Source organism: Lycium barbarum, chromosome 8, assembly GCF_019175385.1.
Source record: "Lycium barbarum isolate Lr01 chromosome 8, ASM1917538v2, whole genome shotgun sequence".
Lineage (NCBI taxonomy): Eukaryota > Viridiplantae > Streptophyta > Magnoliopsida > Solanales > Solanaceae > Lycium > Lycium barbarum.
Window position 1 is genome coordinate 103,950,428 of NC_083344.1, and position 20,653 is coordinate 103,971,080.

General features: G+C 38.7%; 1 pseudogene; it reads left to right on the forward strand.

Moving 5' to 3' along the window:
* Nucleotides 1-17,366: 17,366 nt before the first annotated feature.
* LOC132606501 (stemmadenine O-acetyltransferase-like) lies at nt 17,367-19,726 on the forward strand (annotated as a pseudogene).
* The last annotated feature ends 927 nt before the right edge of the window (nt 19,727-20,653 follow it).

Consider the following 20,653-nt stretch of genomic DNA (forward strand, 5'->3'; position numbering starts at 1 on the left):
TGATTTTCTAAACACTTTTGTATTTTAAGTATGTTGTTGTACAATAATTTCATTTGCTCCCTCTAATGGGTTGATACGCATGTGACAATGAATCCATCATTATTTATTTAATTGTTTGATTTTCTAAGCACTTTTTTTTAACATTGTTTATTTTTTTAATATGGGATTCACTTTTTTTTTTTAATATTGCTTGATTTTGTTAATATGAGATCCACTTTTCTTTTTCCGTGAGTTTGGATGTGGTGGGTTCCACTTTTTTTGGGCCCACAATTGTTTTTTTCAGAAATTGGAAAACCGATTTAATATATAAGTATTTTAAGTATGTTGCTGTACAATAATTTCATTTGCTCCAACTAATGGGTTGATACACATGTGACAATAAATCCATCATTATTGATTTAATTGTTTGATTTTCTAAGCACTTTTGTATTTTAAGTATGTTGTTGTACAATAATTCCATTTGCTCCCTCTAATGGGTTGATACGCATGTGGCAATGAATCCATCAGGCTATATGGGCCCATAATTGTTTATTTCAAAAATTGGAAAACGGATTTAATATATAAGTATTTTAAGTATGTTGTTGTACAATAATTTCATTTGCTCCCACTAATGAGTTGATACGCATGTGGCAATAAATCCATCATTATTGATTTAATTGTTTGATTTTCTAAGCACTTTTGTATTTTAAGTATGTTGTTGTACAATAATTTCATTTGCTCCCTCTAATGGGTTGATACGCATGTGACAATGAATCCATCATTATTGATTTAATTGTTTGATTTTCTAAGGATTTTTTTTTTAACATTGTTTATTTTTTTTAATATGAGATTCATTTTTTTTTTAATATTGCTTGATTTTGTTAATATGAGATCCACTTTTTTTTCCCGTGAGTTTGGATGTGGTGGGTTCCACTTTTTTTTCTTCTCTTTTTATGGAATAACTACATGACATAGCAAACATATAGTGGGTATTAACATTTAGTAGCTATAGTTTAACTTAATTACTTCTCATAGCAAACATTTGTGTATTAATAACATTTAGTAACTATATATATACACCTCTTCTCCCCACTGCTCCGCCGCCGGAGCTCCGGCGAAATGCCATGCCCCTTCACCACCGTCACTGCCAAGGAAATCAAGAATGTGAACAGCACCACCATAAGTACCAAGTGCAATCATTCGTCTTCCACTGCCTCCCATCAGTTGATACTTAAGCCTTTTGGATTCTGCCCTCTGTCCTTTGATACGTAAGTACCAAGTGCAATCATTCGTCTTCCACTGCGATTGTACACTGCCTCCCATCCGTTGATACTTAATTAAGCCTTGGTTCATATTCATCTTCTTCTATTTCTTCTTCATCGGAATATTCGTCTCTTTCATCGTCAGATCTGAAAAAACTAAGATCTATGAGGGAGAAGATGAAAAAAACTCAGATCTACGTCGGAAAAAAATGTCCAAATTTTCGCCGTATTCACCGGAATGTTTTCCGGTCAGATCTGGAAAAACTCAGATCTACGTCGGAAAAAAAATGTCCAGATTTTCGCTGTATTCGCCGGAATTTTTCCCGGTCAAATCTGGAAAAAGTCCAGATTTTCGCTTTATTTTGTTGTATATTTACTGTGTATACGATGTTTTTCGCTTGTATTTGTTGTATACATACCGGAAAATATGGCGTATTTGTTAATTTTTTGGTGTATCTATGTTGTATACAGTATTTTTCGCATGTATTTGTTGTATACATACCAGACAATATGGCATATTTGTTAATTTTTTGGTGTATGAATGTTTTATACTGTATTTTTCGCCTGTATCTGTTGTATACATACCGAAAAATATGATGTATTTGTGTAATTATTGGTGTATATGTATTCTGTTTTTACTCGTTGTATTCATGAATACAACAAACCAATTTATGAATACAAATAGTTATTTCATGAATACAGTGGAAAAACAATTGTTGTATTCATGAATACAGCTAAAAAATAAAATTGAATACACATGTGGTAGCTAGGCTGATTTGCTACAGAACATAAATATTGAAACATTAGCTATGCAGTTTGATTAAACCCCAAATGTTTGCTATTTATTACTGGTTGATGTTTAATATGAGGCTCACAATTTTTTTTTTTTAAATATTAGTAGTTGTTTAAAATATGTGGGCTCACAATTTATTTATTTAAAATATTAGTAGTTATTTAAAATATGTGAACCCATAATTGTTTTTTTGAGCCCACAAACGGACGACGAAAAAGTGTGCCAAACCCACCTTTCTATATAGCAGTAATTTCAAGAACAAGAATTAACTTCGACAACTAGTACATTGCCACCGACTTGTGAGCCCACTATTAAAAGCTAGGCATTCGTTTGTGGGTTAATTACTATTTTGGCTTAATGCGGCACCTAAATTTTTTTATTTTTTTTATTTTTACATCTCAACTAAATAATGTTTCTATTGAACCCTGAATTCGGCCTGAAGTATTGTCCTCCTCACCTCATTTCCCCTACTTCTGATAGATCCTAGTATTCCCTTTCGTCCATGCATATTATGATATTATCTGGCGTTTTTAACTTGGGCACACTTGTAAAGAATTCACTCATTCTTAGAAAGTAAAGTAAGATATATTTTCTCAAAAGAATTATCCTTGATTAAATAGTGTCTATTTAATATGATTTCTTGGTTACTCTCTTTGTCCCGGCCGTTTTAACTATCAATTTAGCTCTTTATACACGCATAAAGAAAAACAATAAGGAAAATTAAGTTTATTTTACTAAATACCCATATTTATTAAATGCTTTTTGATAATTGAGCAGTATGAAAAAGAATTACTTCTGTATAGTTAGAAACAATTGCCAACTTTAGTGTTGAATTCATGAAGTGACAATTATTTTTAGCTAAAGCGACAGGTAAATTAGGACGAAGAGAGTTGTAGAAACCCACTTATCTAAATACGGGAAATTTAAGAAAAAACAATTAATTCCTTTTTAATTATGTAAAAATTATAATATTTATTATAGAATAAATGTAAAAGTAAAAACACAATATATATATATATATATATATATATAAACTGGAGGAGTATTAAAATCTTTCTTTCAAATACTTGAGTCTAATTCCTATGCAATGAATGAATTCTCTGACGACCGATAGATTGTCACCAACTTCCGTACCCTCAATTAAAAGTTAGGTATTCTTTTATGGAATTACTGGTAGAGTATTAACTTCACGACTAGAAGCGTATCCCAGTACTCTTCAATATCCTTAAAAAGGCCAGCCAAGAGTATTTTTTGTGCCAATAAAGGAGGAGTCATTGAGATGTGTTTATGTTTACAGTATAGTGATTTTCATACACACGTTTTTCCACACTTTGTAGTCTGGTGCAAATACACAAGTTATTTTAGACCTTTTAAGTTGTCTTGTTTATTTCCAATGTGCCCTTCTATATATGTTTTAGCAAAAACAAGAAGTGCACTTCTATAAGATACTTTAACTTACCAGTTGTGCCGGAGTAGTATTCTAGCAGTCATTCACTGGAAGACCAGCTTTAACAATGTTCTGTCATAATGCTATAACAATGTAAGCAAGACAAGGCTAAATTGCTTGGAATTAAATAAGAATATCATTATACCTAGATATTCTGTTTGAGCACCAAGATATCTAAGCAATATATATAGAAGTCTCTGTATTGTAATGTTGTCTTTTATTACTTTGCTATTGTTGGATTGTGTAAGTTTATTTCTTTAATTTTCTTTCCAGTCGTGGAAGAGACATCCTAGAAGAACTTATTTTTGTTAACAGATTTTAGAATTCAGATTCCAGGCAATTGCAACGTATCACATACATATGTTGAACCACCTATTTTTTGCCTTTCTGGCAAGCTCCGTATGTAATTTTGTTCCACAAATGAACGTAATACTCTATGAAGCATGTTATGTTAATATTTAATTTAATCGTGTCTCCTTTATTTGCGTCTCAGTAGTAACAAGACAATCTAGTCTAATTAATACGAAGAGGCATTTTCACACACGGTCCCCCTTTTTCTATTCTCTTCTCTTTGAGTGGTATAGTCTTTTTCTTGTCACCATAATTATCTTTTCATTAAATTGGATCAGACGTCTAAGTTTGAGAGTGCATATAAATTGTCCAAATGCATCAAGTGCACCAATAACAACATGTACTTGTTAGATTTATAACAGATACATCCGATTTCATATATACATATCTTAAAAATGGCATAAAAAATCCTTGAACTTATTCCGAATTTGACACTATATAATTTGGGAGCGCCCTATCACCACTTCAACCTTTCAAAAGTAATATAAATACATACCTCAAAGGCCATCTGGGCACGTGGCACATAGAGTGTATTGAGAAGCGACGAAAACAACACTACTACATATTGATTTCTAAAACAAGAATTAACTTCCAGCTAGTACATTGCCACCGACTTCTGAGCCCACTATTAAAAGCTAGGTATTCTTTTATGGATTAATTATATTTTGGCTTAATGCATATGCGGCCCCCCTAAACTTTTCCTTTTTTTTTTTTTTTTTTTTTTTTTTTTTTTTTTCATTTTGACCTCAACTAAGTAATGTTCCTATTGAATCCCTGAACTCGGCCTCCAATATTGTCCTCCTCACCTCATTTCCCCTACTTACTTCTGATAGATCCTAGTATTCCCTTCTGTCCATATTATGATATTATGTGGCGTTTTTAGCTTGGGCACATCCGTAGAGAATTCACTCATTCTTAGAAAGTAAAGTAAGATATGTTTTCTAAAAATATTAACCTTAATTAAATATTGTCTAGTTAATATGATTTCTTGGTTACTCTCTGTAACGACCCTTCCGGTAGTTATGGGAAATGTAGGATCACCCCACCAAATGTAACCTTTCTAACGGTAGAACGAACCGGTAGAAACTCAATCGTGTAAGCTTATGAGCTGTAACTTGACTTATTTGTGATTGTTGCTTGATTTTCTTGAGTCCGTCGGGGGGTGACGTAGAAAATTAGAACTCTGTTGGGGATTCCGAGGCCATGGGTGGATTCGTAGGGCGTCTTTATGTAAATGTACATTTTTTTTTTGTGTTTTTGAGGCCTCGGATGAAATGTTGGGTGATAGGGGGAAAAACTGGACAAAAGTCGAGCTCACTGCCCAAAAGGGACCGCTGTGGCGGTGGGAGTACAGCTGCGGCAGTACAACTATAGTGGTGGTTTGACCGCTGCAGCGGCCATCTATGTTCTCGGTGGCCGCTATGGCAGCACCGCTATAGCGGTGGACAGACCGCCATAGCGGTAAGGCCAATCCCATTTGGAGTGACTGCTATAGCGGGACCGCTGCAGCGGTCGACGGAAAACAATAGCCCGATTTTGATATACTTGGTCTCATATTCTCTATTCATAAAACACCAATACACTTCCCAACAAGCACCTAGGGTGAAATTCCAAGCTAGGGCAAGAAACTCTGGAGAGGTAAGTTCCATCTATTCTATTCTATCATTCCATTCTCCTTCATGATTGTTATCCCCTTCATGGTTCTTTAATGATGAAATTGAAATAGAAATCCTAGAATATTAATAAACCTTCTAAACTTGATGGGTTATGGTTATTATCCCTTAGTTATCATCTAAAGGCTTGGGTTAGTTTCTCTTAATCATGAATTGAACACTTAGAGTCATAAACTAAGTGAATAGAGACCTAGGGTTCTATAAATATGGTGTCTTGACCATAAAAACTTCTTGTAATGGGAATATTGATAGAATGTTGTTATAATAAGTTGCTAAACACCTAGGAAATTGTCCACCCCTCGGGAAGGGGTAAAGGGAAGGGTATTCTTGCATTGGTACTTGTGATTTGAGTAATTGTGACTCATTGAGCCTTCTATTTCTAGACTTTGAGCGTTCTGAGGCTTTAAGGAAAGGAAAAGTTGTAGCAGAGTAACTTGCATTGTTCCAACTCTACATTAAAGTAGGTTACGGTCTATTTGAGTTAGACTTTGCTTAGTTGATTGTATGTTTGTGAATCTTTAGGAGAAAGCATGCCTAGTTTTCATGCATCATATTGTGTGGCTAAACTCCTATGTGATTGTGATTGAGTGATTGTGTAGGCTTCGTGCCACTATTCCTGTGTGTTGATTCTGTAGTGGATGTATTGTAATGAGAAGCTAATATGATCTTCTCGACGGTATTATGACATGGAATGATGATTTGAGTATTGATATTGAGAAGGTAAGAAACACTGTTCTGTAAAGAGGTATGGAAAAGCACATATGTGACCTAGATTATGGGCTCGTGGTTCGAGGTTAGTTTCGGAAACGAGAAGTACGTTGATATGTCCCGCATCCGAGGTTCATTCCGGAGCGGAGGCTTATGCTCGAGTCCGAGAAGTATTCCGGAACGAGTGGTACATGGACACCATGGGTCCTTGCAGTTCATGACTACCGAGCAATGACATCAGTTAACATGTGTGTATAGTGAGTGTGGTCATTGTGGTAAACTTATTTCTGTTATGGCTTACGTGATTGAGATTCTTGACATTATTGGTGATTTGATTATGATTATCCTTGGTTGACTTCTTGCGGTTTATTAATATTCATGTCTATTGACTGGCTTATTTATTCTATTGATTTTATGAATTATGCATGATACTAATTTTAGTCGGCCTATGATATCTACCGGTACATAGTGTTTGTACTGATACTACCTTGCTACATTCTTTTGAGTGCAGATTGTGATACAGAGACTGCTACCCACCCTCACATCTAGCGTGGAGGACGTTTGCTGATAGATTTAGGGTGAGCTTTTTCCCATGCCAGGCCGCCCGAAGATCTTCTTCTTATGATGTTTTTTCTTATTCTGGACACTATGGATATATTAGTCAGATTTCTTTCCTTCGATATGTTTTAGATTAGAGTCCTGTACAATGACTTTCGGATTTTGGGGATTTTGAAATAGTTAGAACTTTCGCATTTATTTCAGTATTTATGGCATGACTTATCTTGTTTATTTGATGCTTGAATGAGTCATAACTGATTAACTTGGTTAATATAAAATCGTACTTGGTTAAATATATGACTTGTGTGTTGGTTCGCCCACTAGGATTTAGTTGGGTGCCAGTCATGGCGGGTTGGGTCGTGACACTCTCTTTGTGCCGGCCATTTTAACTGTCAATTTAGCTCTTTTTACACGCATAAAGAAAAATAATAAGGAAAAGTTCTAACTATTCCAATTGGTATCTGAGTATCCTTCATTCTCTCACAGATGGCGAGAATACGCGCGGCAGCAGCTAGAGGTAGAGGTGGAGGCAGTGGGGCGGCCCTAGCTGGGGGCGACGTCCCAGTGGCTGACCCCGTGCCTCTAGTGGTTCCTAACGAGGCAGCGGGAGATGCAGCCACACCAGCCCAGCCAGCAGCAGTACCAGCTCCGCCAGGAGCTGCAGCTACTCAGGGTATGCTAGACGCTATGGCACATGTGCTGAATTGGTTGCATGGGTTAGCACAGGCCGGAGCTATACCAGCCGGTCCAGCAAGTAGGGGCGCAAGAGTAGTAGCCCCAGGTCCGAAAAGAGCACAGGCTCTGAGGATTCAGTATGCAGCAGCAGGGGCACCTCGTTTGGAAGAAGTTAAAGGTTTTGAGGCCTGTCCGAGGCCAGTTGCAGGGCCAGTGATGACTGGCGAGGAGCATGATCTATTTTGGAGGTTTAGTAAAATGAAGCCTCTTCTGTTCTATGGTACTGAGTCAGTGGACGCACATGATTTCATTATCGACTCTCATGAAAGGCTCCATAAGATGGGGGCTGTGGACAAGTACAGGGTAGAGTTTGTGACCTTCCAGTACTTGGGTGATGCCAAGCTTTGTTGGAGGGCATATGTGGAGTGTAGGCCAGCAGGGTCTCCTCCGTTGACTTGGGTTCAGTTTTACTTTGTATTTCTGGATAAGTACGTTCCGCGTACTCGGAGGGACAAGGAAGGATGAGTTCATTGCTATTGATCAGGAGAACTCGTCGGTTGCTGTGTATGAGTCCCGTTTCCATTCCCTGTCACGATATGCTCTTCAGTTGCTGCCTACTGAGGGGGGAGGATACGGCGGTTCGTGAAGGGCTTGAACACTGGGCTTCAGTTATCGGCTCTTCAGCTTGTAGCTATTAGGGCTTCATTCCAGGAGATAGTGGAGCATGTCCATACGGTTGGGGGTATTAGGCAGGAGAGTCAGAGTTCACAGGTGTATTCAGGACGTCCGGTTTAGTCCGCGATGTAGGTGTCATCTAGGGGCCCATCAGGGGCCAATTATCAGGCTTCCGGTCAGCATGAAGGCTATACTGCTTTATCAGTTTATATTCAGCGGCCCACGCTGGACCATGCTTGCTTCGAGTGTGGTGAGATAGGGCATCCCAAGAGGTATTGTCCCAGACTTAGACAGCGTGGGCAGGGGACTCAATATCAAGCTCCCCGAGCTCCATTTGCACCAGATCGAGGGGGTAAGGATCGCGCACCAGCAGGGCGGGGTAGCCACACCGCTGGCAGGGGTGGTGCCCAGCCTAACCGAGACGGTCCTCAGGCAGGAAGAGGTGGACAGTAGCCCGGCAGGGGCGGGTCTTAGACTGGTCATGGTAATCACAGTGGTTCACAGGCGACGGGAGGGCGCGATCATTTGTACGCTTTCCCAGGCAGACCCGAGGCTGAGGCCTCCGATGCAGTTATCACAGGTACTATCTCAGTTTATGATTGAATGGCTTCTGTTTTGTTTGATCCGGGCTCTACTTTTACTTGTGTATCTACTTATTTTGTTATGGGTCTGGATATGATGTGTGATACCCTTGATGCCCCTATTTATGTATCTACTTCTGTTGGGGACTCTGTGGTGGTGGATAGCGTCTACCCTTCGTGGTTACTTTTATGGGGTATAGTACTTGAGCGGATTTGATGATCTTAGACATGGTAGATTTCGATGTTATATTGGGTATGAGTTGGTTGTCCCCGCATTATGCTATGCTAGATTGCCATTCTAAGACTGTTACACTAGCCATGCCCGGGGCACCTAGACTTTAGTGGAAGGGCAACCTTAGTCCCCTCCCTAAGAAAGTAATATCCTTTGTTCGTGCTAGGAAAAGGGTTGTCTAGCTTATCTGGCACATATCCGTGACCCCAGTGCAGATAATCCATACCTTGATTTGGTTCCAATGGTACGTGAGTTTGCGGATGTGTTCCTCGCGGACTTGCCTGGTATGCCACCGGATCTTGACATTGATTTCAGGATTGACTTAGACCCAGGGACTCGTCCTATCTCTATCCCACCTTATAGGATGGCGCCAGCAGAACTCAGGAAATTGAAAGAGCAGTTGCAAGATCTTCGGAGTAAGGGATTTATTTGCCCGAGTGCCTCTCCGTATTGTGCTCCTGTGTTATTTGTTAAGAAGAAGGATGGGTCTATGCGCATGTGTATTGATTACCGTCAACTAAATAAGGTAACTGTCTGAAACAAGTATCCCATTCCCCGTATTGATGACTTATTTGATCGATCAGTTATAGGGAGCTTCTGTGTTCTCAAAAATTGACTTAAGATCAGGGTACCATCAGTTGAAGATTCGGGCAGAGGATGTTCCTAAAACCACTTTTCAGACCAGGTATGGGCACTATGAGTTCTTGGTTATGTCTTCTGGGCTTACGAAGGCCCCAACTGCGTTCATAGATTTGATGAACAGTGTGTTTATGCCCTATTTAGACTCATTCGTAATAGTGTTCATTGATGATATCCTGGTGTACTCTAGGAGTAACGAAGAGCATGAGAAATATTTGAGAATTGCTCTTGGGGTATTGCGAGAGAAGGAGCTGTATGCTAAATTCTCCAAGTGTGAATTCTGGTTGTCTTTTGTGTCTTTCTTGGGGCATGTTATTTCAAAAGAGGGTATTATGGTGGATCCTCAGAAAATTCAGGCAGTCAGGGAATGGGCTAGGCCCATATCAGTGACCGAGATCCATAGTTTCGTGGATCTGGCTAGCTACTATCGTCTGTTTGTGAAAGGGTTTTCCTCTATTGCTTCTCATTTGACCCGCTTGACTGAGAAAGAGGTACCGTTTCAGTGGTCCGACGAATGTGAGGAGAGATTTCAAAAGCTCAAAACATTGTTGACTACATCACCGATTCTAGCATTACTCGTGGAGGGCAAGGATTTTGTTGTTTATTGTGATGCTTCACGTTCTGGTTTGGGCGCTGTTTTGATGCAGGAAAAGAAGGTGATTGTTTATGCTTCTCGGCAATTGAAGGTGCATGAGAAAAGCTATCCTACTGATCATGATCTAGAGTTGGCAGCGGTGGTGTTTGCGTTGAAAATCTGGAGGCCCTACTTGTATGGTGTCCATTGTGAGATGTACACAAACCATCGCAATTTGTAGCATGTGTTCACTCAGAGAGATCTGAACTCTAGGCAGCGGAGATGGATGGAACTGATGAAATACTATGACATCACCATTTTGTATCATCCTGGTAAGGCAAATGTAATGGTTGATGCATTGAGCAGGAAGTCAACTAGTATGGGAAGTTTGACTCGTTTGATTTCGTCGGAGCGTCCTTTAGCTAGAGAGGTTTAGACTCTGGCTAACAATTTTATGAGGCTGGATATTTCTAACACAGGCAAGGTATTGGCTTGTGTTGAGGCTTGGTCGTCATTTTTAGAGCAGGTTAAGGCTAACCAGTTTGAGGATGCTAAGTTGTGTAAAATACGTGATAAAGTGTTACGTGGTGAGGCCAAAGAGGCCATGATTGATGAGGAAGGCGTGCTGCGGGGCGAGTATGTGTGCCATGTGTGGGTGACTTGATCAAAACCATTATGACAGAGGCTCATAGTTCGAGAAATTCTATTCATCCTGGTGCCACTGAGATGTATCGTGATTTAAGGAAACATTATTGGTGGACTGGGATGAAGCGTGATATAGTAGAGTTCGTTGCTCAGTGTCTGAACTGCCAACAGGTGAAGTATGAACATCAGAAACCTAGGGGTACACTGCAGAGGATACCCATTCCTGAGTGGAAGTGGGAAAGGATAGCCATGGATTTCGTGGTGGGTCTTCCGAAGACGCTAGGGAAGTTTGACTCTATCTAGGTTATTGTTGACAGGTTGACTAAGTCTGCCCATTTTATTCCGGTGAAGATAACTTATGATGCAGAGAAATTGGCTAAAGTCTAGATTCGTAAGGTGCTTAGACTTCATGAGGTTCCTATCTCCATTGTGTCTGACAGGGGCACCACGTTCACATCCAGGTTTTGGGAGTGTTTGCACGAGGAGTTCGGTATGAAGTTAGATCTTAGCACAACCTTCCACCTCAGACTGACAGGCAGTCTGAGAGGACTATTCATGTTCTTAAGGATATGCTTCATGCGTGCGTGATAGATTTTGGTGGGTATTGGGATCAATTCTTGCCTTTGGTCGAGTTTGCCTACAATAATAGCTATCACTCGAGTATTGATATGGCTCCATTTGAGGCGTTGTCTAGAAGGAGGTGTAGGTCTCCTATTGGATGGTTTGATGCGTTCAAGTTAAGGCCGTGGGGTACCGACCTTCTGAGAGAGTCCCTAAAGAAGGTAAAGGTGATTCAAGCCAAGCTTCTGGTAGCGCAGAGTAGGCAGAAGGAGTATGCAGACCGTAAGGTCCGAGATCTTGAGTTTGAGGAAAGAGAGCAAGTGTTGTTGAAGGTCTCACCCATGAAGGGTGTGATGAGGTTTGGGAAGAAGGGCAAGCTTAGCTCGAGCTATATTGGGCCGTTTGAGATCCTCAAACGTGTGGCAGAAGTGGCTAACAAGTTGGCTTTACCTCCGAGTCTATCAGACATTCATCCGGTGTTCCATATGTCGATGTTGAAGAGGTACTACCGTGATGGTTCCTACATAATCCGGTGGGATTCGGTTTTGCTAGATGAGAATTTGTCATATGAGGAAGAGCTCGTTGCTATCTTAGATAGGGATGTTCGCAAGTTGAGGTCCAAGGAAATAGCCTCTGTGAAGGATCGTCCGGTGGAAGAAGCTACTTAGGAAACAAAATCTAATATGCGTAGCAAATACCCTCAGCTTTTCGCCGAGACATGTAACTCCTCCCTAGATTTCTCATCTTTGTCTGTCCGGGAACGAATGATGTTTTAATTGGTATCTGGTGTAACAACCCTTCCGGTCGTTATGGGAAAGGTAGGATCACCCCACCCAATGTAACCTTTCCAAGGGTAGAACGAACCAGTAGAAACTCAATTGTGTCAGCTTATGAGCTGCAACTTGACTTGTTTGTGGTTGTTGCTTGATTTTCTTCAGTCCGTCGGGGGGTGACATAGAAAATTAGAACTCCGTTGAGAATTCCGAGGCCATGGGTGGATTCGTAAGGCGTCTTTATGTATATGTACATGTTTGTTTTGTGTTTTTGAGGCCTCGGATGAAATGTTAGGTGTTTGGTGATAGGGGGAAAAACTGGACAAAAGTCGAGCTCACTGCCCAAAAGGGACCGCTGTGGTGGTGGATGTACCGCTGCTAGCGGCCATCTATGTTATCGGTGGCCGCTGTGGCGGGCGGTGGACCACTATAGCGGCACCGCTATAGTGGTGGAATGACCACCATAGCGGTAAGACGGATCCCATTTGGTCCGCTATAGCGGGACCGCTGCAGCGGCGAAACGATCGCTGTAGTGGTCGACGGAAAATAGTAGCCCGATTTTGATATACTTAGTCTCATATTCTCTATTCACAAAACATCAACACACTTCCCAATAAGCACCTAGGGTGAAATTCCAAGATAGGGCAAGAAACTCTGGTTATTATCCCTTAATTATCATCTAAAGTCTTGGGTTAGTTTCTCTTAATCATGAATTGAACACTTAGAGTCATAAACTAAGTGAATAGAGACCTAGGGTTCTATAAAAATGGTGTCTTGACCATAAAAACTTTTTGTAATGGGAATATTGATAGAATGTTGTTATAATTTGATGATTAATGATTACTAAGCCCCTTGATAAGTTGCTAAACACCTAGGAAATTGTCCACCCCTCGGAAAGGGGTAAAGGGAAGGGTATTCTTGCATTGGTACTTGTGATTTGAGTAATTGTGACTCATTGAGCCTTCTATTTCTAGACTTTGAGCGTTCTGAGGCTTTAAGGAAAGGACAAGTTGTAGCAGAGTGACTTGCATTGTTCCAACTCTACATTAAGGTAGGTTACGTTCTACTTGAGTTAGACTTTGGTTAGTTGATTGTATGTTTGTGAATCTTTAGGAGAAAGCATGCCTAGTTTTCATGCATGATATTGTGTGGCTAAACTCCTATGTGATTGTGATTGAGTGATAGTGTAGGCTTCGTGCCACTATTCCTGAGTGTTGATTCTGCAGTGGATGTATTATGATGAGAAGCTAATATAATCTTCTCAATGGTATTGTGACATGGAATGATGATTTGAGTATTGATATTGAGAAGGTAAGAAACACTGTTCTGTAAAGAGGTGTGGAAAGGCACATATGTGACCTAGATTATGGGCTTGTGGTTCGAGGTTAGTTTTGGAAATGAGAAGTACGTTGATATGTCCCGCGTCCGAGGTTCATTCCGGAGCGGAGGTTTGTGCTCTGGTCCGAGGAGTATTTCGGAACGAGTGGTACATGGACACCATGGGTCCTTGCAGTTCATGACTACCGAGCAATGACATCAGTTAACATGTGTGTACAGTGAGTGTGATCATTATGGTAAACTTATTTCCATTGTGGCTTACGTGATTGTGATTCTTGACATTCTTGGTGATTTGATTGTGATTATCCTTGGTTGACTTGATGTGGTTTATTGATATTTATGTCTGTTGACTAGCTTGTTTAATCTATTGATTTTATGAATTATGCATGATACTAATTTTAGTCGGCCTATGATATCTACCGGTACATAGTGTTTGTACTGATACTACCTTAGCTTGCTGCATTCTTTAGAGTGCAGATTGTGATACAGAGATTGCTACCCGCCCTCACATCTAGCGTGGAGGACGTTTGCTGATAGATTTAGGGCGAGCTTCTTCCCATGCCAAGCCGCCCGAAGAACTTCTTCTTATGATGTCTTTTCTTATTCTGGACATTATGTATATATTAGTCAGATTTCATTCCTTAGATATGTTTTAGATTAGAGTCATGTACAATGACTTTCAAATTGTGGGGATTTTGAAATAGTTAGAACTTCCGCATTTATTTCAGTATTTATGGCATGACTTATCTTGTTTATTTGATGCTTGAATGAGTAATAACTGATTAACTTGGTTAATATAAAATCGGACTTGGTTAAATAGATGACTTGTGTGTTGGTTTGCCCACTAGGATTTATTTGGGTGCCAGTCATGTCGGGTCTGGTCGTGACACTCTCTTTGTGCCGGCCATTTTAACTGTCAATTTAGCTCTTTTTACACGCATAAAGAAAAACAATAAGGAAAAATTAAGTTTAATTTAATAATTACCCATATTTATTGAATGTTTTTTGATAATTGAGCAGTATTAAAAAGAACTACTTCTCTATAGTTGGAAACAATTTCCAACTTTAGTGTTGAATTCATGAAGTGACAATTATTTTTAGCTAAAGCGACAGGTAAATTAGGACAGAGAGAGTTGTAGAAACCCACTTATCTAAATACGGGTAATTTAAGAAAAAATAATTAATACCTTTTTAATTTTGTAAAAATTATAATACGTATTATAGACTTAATGTAAAAGTTAAAAACACCATATATATATATATATATATTTCTAAATTGGAGGAGTATTAAAATCTTTCTTTTAAATACTTGGGTCTAATTCTGTTACACCTCACTTTTTGGTACGTTGAGTTTCACCGAGTACTAGTTGTCCTAGTCTTGGGAAGCAGGACAACTTTTTCGAGGTCAGGAGGATAGGCATGTCCATCTTGAGTATATAAGAGAGTAAAATTATGTTTAGTAAGCTTCGGGAAGGTCTAAGACTTGTCGAATCATCAGAGTTAAGTTTCAGCGAAAGTTCGACAAAGTGTCATATTATGGCGCAATATGTGGCTCTCAGAGCACACTCTGCGAGACGCAGAACATGTTTTGAGAGACGCAGAGTGTGCAGCATAGTGTGACAGAAAATTTTGACGATTTTGCAAGGTCTGCGACATAACATGCGGCTCTCAAAGCGCGGTATGCGACGCCGCAAACCTCGCTGTAGGTTGTGTCGGTCCAGAATTTTCTAGACTTACTATAAATAGACCCAATTCGACCCTCACTCATTATTTCACTTTTTTTTTTGGACCTAGACACTTCCAAAACTCTCTCTACATGTCCTTACATGATCTAAGACCAAAATCAAGGGCAAACCAAGTGATTTTTTAACATAAAGAATTCCATCATCATTATTAGATTGTTCTTCTCCTTATGGTGCAGAATTTGAAGACTTCTTGGAGGTGAAGGAATTTCGAATTTAGAGTGATCCTTGTGATTGAAGGTAAGATTATTACTCCACATTCATGTTTATAGTATTATTTGGCCTTCACACAAGTTATGGGAACGAGAACATGTGAAAGTAAAGTTTAATTGTGCTACTTGTTCTTGGCTATGTTTGAGTCATGAATTGTTCTAGACATGATATGGTTGTGATGTTGTTAGGCTGGTTATGCAAATAGAGTTGTAGTATGAAGATGTTGGATTGTTAAGTGAGTTGTGAAGATAGAAGAGAGCTAATGAAGAGTTTGTGGTGCCAAAAGATGTATAGGATCAAGTAAAACAAGTTACATGAATCTTATGCACATAAGGTGTTCGACAAAATGTCTAAATGAGTTCTCTTATAGGTTATGAACCCATCGTTGATACAGATACTTCGTTTACTGTAGATAATCATTCATAGAGCGTACGAGGACTCGTGGGATCTGTATACTAAGGAGACAAGGTATGTTAAAGCTAACCTTTTCTTTCTTAAGGCATGATTTCCTTGTTGTGAGCCTACACACACTATCCATTATATCCTTATTCCTAAAGGGTACTAGAAGCTCATGACTCTCAAGGTTTTTATGATATCATTGTTAAAAGTCCTTCATGATAATGATGAGTACATTTCTAGAGATAAAAAAAAAAAAAAGCTTATGGTTCTTGATGTTCCTATTATATTATTGAGTTTGTTCCATGATTATTGGTTTTATTCATTATTGTTGATCTCACCTTATGGTAGTTTTTCTTTCAAGGTGAGATATAGCGATGATGATGATTCCATAATAGAAATCGGAGATCTACTGACCTTGCGTCACTCCGATAGATTATAGCTTTTATTTGGGCTCTCATGCATGCTATATATATATATATATATATATATATATATATATATATATATATATTCTCACACCGCGCCACGCTATAGTCGGTCGGGCAGGCACGTAGATGTTCACACCACTGCAGTGGGCAGATTATGGTGTTACCTCGGACGCGGGATTATATGATATATGGATCGGGCTGCACTTTCCGCAGCACTAACATTTATAGTATGTATGTATGAAAATGTTTTTTTTAAAGCTAAGCATGCATGATATCTGCCTTAAGAGGCAAACAGATGTATAGGTTATTTCTCCTATCTCATACTTCTTTCATACTTTTATTATGTTGTTATTCATGCCTTACACGCTCAGTACATTATTCGTACTGACGTCCTTTTGTTATGGACGCTCAGATGTATAGGTTATTTCTCCTATCTCATACTTCTTTCATACTTTTATTATGTTGTTATTCATGCCTTACACGCTCAGTACATTATTCGTACTGACGTCCTTTTGTTATGGACGCTGCGTTCATGCCCCCAGGTAGACAGGGAGACGGACCAGACCCCTAGGCTGCTTCATCAGTGACATTACAGGAGCGCTCCATTTGTTCTGGAGCTACAGTTCAGCTGGTATTATTCTTTTATGTATATATATATGGGCATGGCGGCATCCTGTCCATATGATTCTATGCACTCCATGTAGAGGCTCGTAGACAGATGTATATAGTTAGATGGTCTGTAACCTCATCGGTTCATATTTTTGTATATCATTTTGGCAGCCTTGTAGGCTTGCGCATATGGGCATAGTTGATGATGATCATATGGATGTGCATTTAACTTGTGGACTCATGCCCTTATAGATTATGATAATTATGAGTTATCTTTGTGGTCCACCCAGATATGGTTATGAGTTGTATGTCAAAAGGTGCTCGATAGGTTAGGTCCGGATATCCGTCATGGCCTTCTGGTTGGGTTGTGACAAATTCCTATGCAATGAATGAATTCTCTGACGACCGATGGATTATCACCAACTTCTGTACCCTCAATTTAAAGTTAGGCGTATTCTTTTATGGAATTACTGGTAGAGTATTAACTTCATGACTAGGGAGCATATCCTAGTACTCTTCAATATCCTTAAAAAGGCCAGCCAAGAGACTAGGATAATCACAAAATTCACTGCATTTGATAAAATATGGATGTTAAACTTCTCTCCAAGGAATGCATCAAGCCCTCTATACCAACTCCTCAGCACACTTGAGGAACTATAAAATGTCTTTCCTAGACCAATTTACTCCTTGTTCATACATCCCAGTAATTCTCTTTTACAATACCAACGTTGTTGATGAAAAATCCCTTAAAAAATCCCTGGCTGAAACCCTAAGTTATTACTACCCTCTTGCTGGTAGATTCAAAGATGAACACTCCATTGAGTGCAGTGATGAGGGAGTTTTATACATGGAAGCACAAGCAAATTTTAATCTGTCGGAGTTTCTTGAGAGTCCTGATATTCGATTCCTTACAATTTTCTTCCATGCAAAGGAAACTGCTTAGAGCCAAGTTATGAACCACTCCTTGCTCTCCAAACCACCACATTTGAATGTGGTGGAATAGCCATTGGAGTTTGCATGCTTCACAAGGTTGTATTTTACATATATACTCCATCTCTCCCAATTTATGTGACACTTTTCATTTTCCAAAAGTCAAATTTCACTAATCTCTTAAGCTAAATTGGATTAGATCATCAATTCAATATTTTAAAATTAAAACTTAGATATTCAAAAACTATAAGTTGTAATTCGTCTCATCTCAATATGAGAAAAAAATACAATTCGAATATTGGTTAAAATTTTGTATAGTTTTTATGTCGAAAACTGAAAAGTTAAGTTCCAAACAAATTAGGGCAGAGGGGGTAGTCGTATTAAGTGAACTTTCAAAAATGAGTTTGAGGGCTGCTTACATTAACAGACTTGGTAATTTCAAAATTTCTTTACAACTTGAATTCAAATCTAAATTTAAATTTAAATTCAAGATTTAAATTGAAAGACTGTTTAAACTTGAAGGTTGTTTACATTAAACTCGGTAATTTCTGTGCTTATATAAAACATGAAATTAAAATGTAAACACAAAATTTAAGTTTTAAATTTGAAGGAACATCTTTGTCCATGAAAAACAGATAATTGTTCTGGATAGCCTTCTTTCGACACTAAATTCATGTACATTGACTATTGTATGCTGAAGAGATGTGTCGTACTTCGCTCCAAAACAATACATGGGCAATTTCTTTCTAAAACACTGCATCCAGACTTCACTTCAGCATTGTCTTTATTCCCTCCGATAGAATCATTACCAACAAAGTTCATAAGAGATTTCGAGAACTTCTATTTCCAAGGCTCAAAATCTCCTATGAGAAGGTTCTTGTTCGACTCCAAATCCATAAAAGCCCTCAAGGCTAATACATCTAGCGAAATCGTTCCCTTTCCATCTAAAATTGAAGCGTTGACAGCTTTCATTTGCAAACGAATCGCAGCAGCCTCATCCCTCACAGATGCACCACAGACTTTAATGATCACCCATCCAGCTAATCTGAGGCCTCGCGTTGAGCCACCTTTGCCCCAAAACACTTTTGGGAACCTTCTTTGGTTGGCATTTACCTTTTACGACCCTTTAGACGCTAGCATGGAGCTGCCTGATTTGGTAATAATGCTAAGGGAGGTGTTTGCCCAATTAACTGCTGAGAACATTAAAGGTATTGCTGAACTATATGATCATCTAATTATTTTTAAAAGTTTAAGATGTAAGAGGGTGCGCTTGATTATGCATTCAAAACTCACTCTTTTAATTTACTTAATTATATCTTCAACAGATATAGACAGTGAGTGTGCATTCACATCGCTCAATGAGGTGCTTGAAAGTTTGTCAACGAATGAGAATATAAAGATTTTAGATTCACAAGTTGGTGCAATATGGGCCTATATGATGTTAATTTTGGGTGCGAAAAGCCTGTTTGGGTTGCTCATATGGGGGATTTGGCTGCTGCTCATGTAAGATCCAAGCAACAATTTGTGTTTCTAGAAAGTGCATGCGGAGAAGGAATAAAGTTGTGGATTGCTTCTGATGATGAAGAGATTACGGTTATGGAAAAGGATCCAGAGTTTCTTGCATATGCCAACCCAAATCCAAGTATTTACATGAACTAGTACAGGGTATTTGGAGACGAGCCATATGACAAAAATAGTTTTTTAAGAGGCTCATCAGAAGTGCAATAAACTTGGCCGTATCTGGTGTACATGGAGCAAGGTCCAAGATATTATATCAACCTTCGCAAAAAGTGTCTTCCGAGTGCGGGGCAAATGTTGTGCACCTTAGTTTGGTTGGCACAAATTAATGTTATTTGTCTACTGTATGTTTTCTTTTATTTATCATTGTTTAGTGTGTGCTAAGCTTTCCAATTATAGATTGACCATGGTTTGGTTTCAAAATCAGGTAAGCATTTCATTTGACCCGCGGGCTCAAATCCTTGATATTACTATTTCTGGTATCAGTAGAAAAATTATGAAGTTACGACATATAATTAATTTTGTTGCTAAACAAAAAAATATTATTGCTAATACTATTTTACGATGGATTATCAAAAGTTCTATTTCTAACAGAGTATGTAGTAAAAGAGTAGCATAACTCCGTAGCTAATTTCTATTTTCTTAAAATGAAAGTATTTTTTTAGCATTGATCCTGTTAAATACTCCTACCTACACTACAGTAGTACGATAAAATTAGGTGAAGTAAAAATAAGTCATTCCCTCGGAAGTGGAGGGCAGTACTGGAACATTTGTTTAATATCCGTTTGGGCTCATCTGGCCGGCAATAATACAATTTGCACGAAAAACGAAAGTGAGGAGAAAAAATGAAACTGGGAGAAGTTTAAGCAAACTAATTTAGAAAAGGATGAAAGAACTGATGATCACTTCATAGTGCACTCCCCCTCTTCCCCTCTATAATCAATCAACTAATCCACCTCTATAGGCGCCGGTCCAAACAAACTTAGGACGCGTTTGTATTTCAAACTAGTCTCTCTGCACGTGTTGCGCGTGCATTCTATCTCATTTTTAACTAAATTTTCATCCAAAGATAGTTATAAATTTTTAATATGCATACATAAGTGAAAAACATTTGATTGGATTAATTATAAATTAGAACTTTAAATATATCAGAAGCTAGCACTGTTGCAAAACATTAAGACCTTTTATTAATAAAGTCAAAAAGCACAATCTCTATCTAAATCGATACCTGTTCTTCTATCATGAAACTAATTAAAATTTGGTACATCTCCCATATGAAATCCTATTTCTCCAATAGATGATGTTGGAAACAACATCCTTTGACCAACTTTGTCTTACTAGTTTCTACGT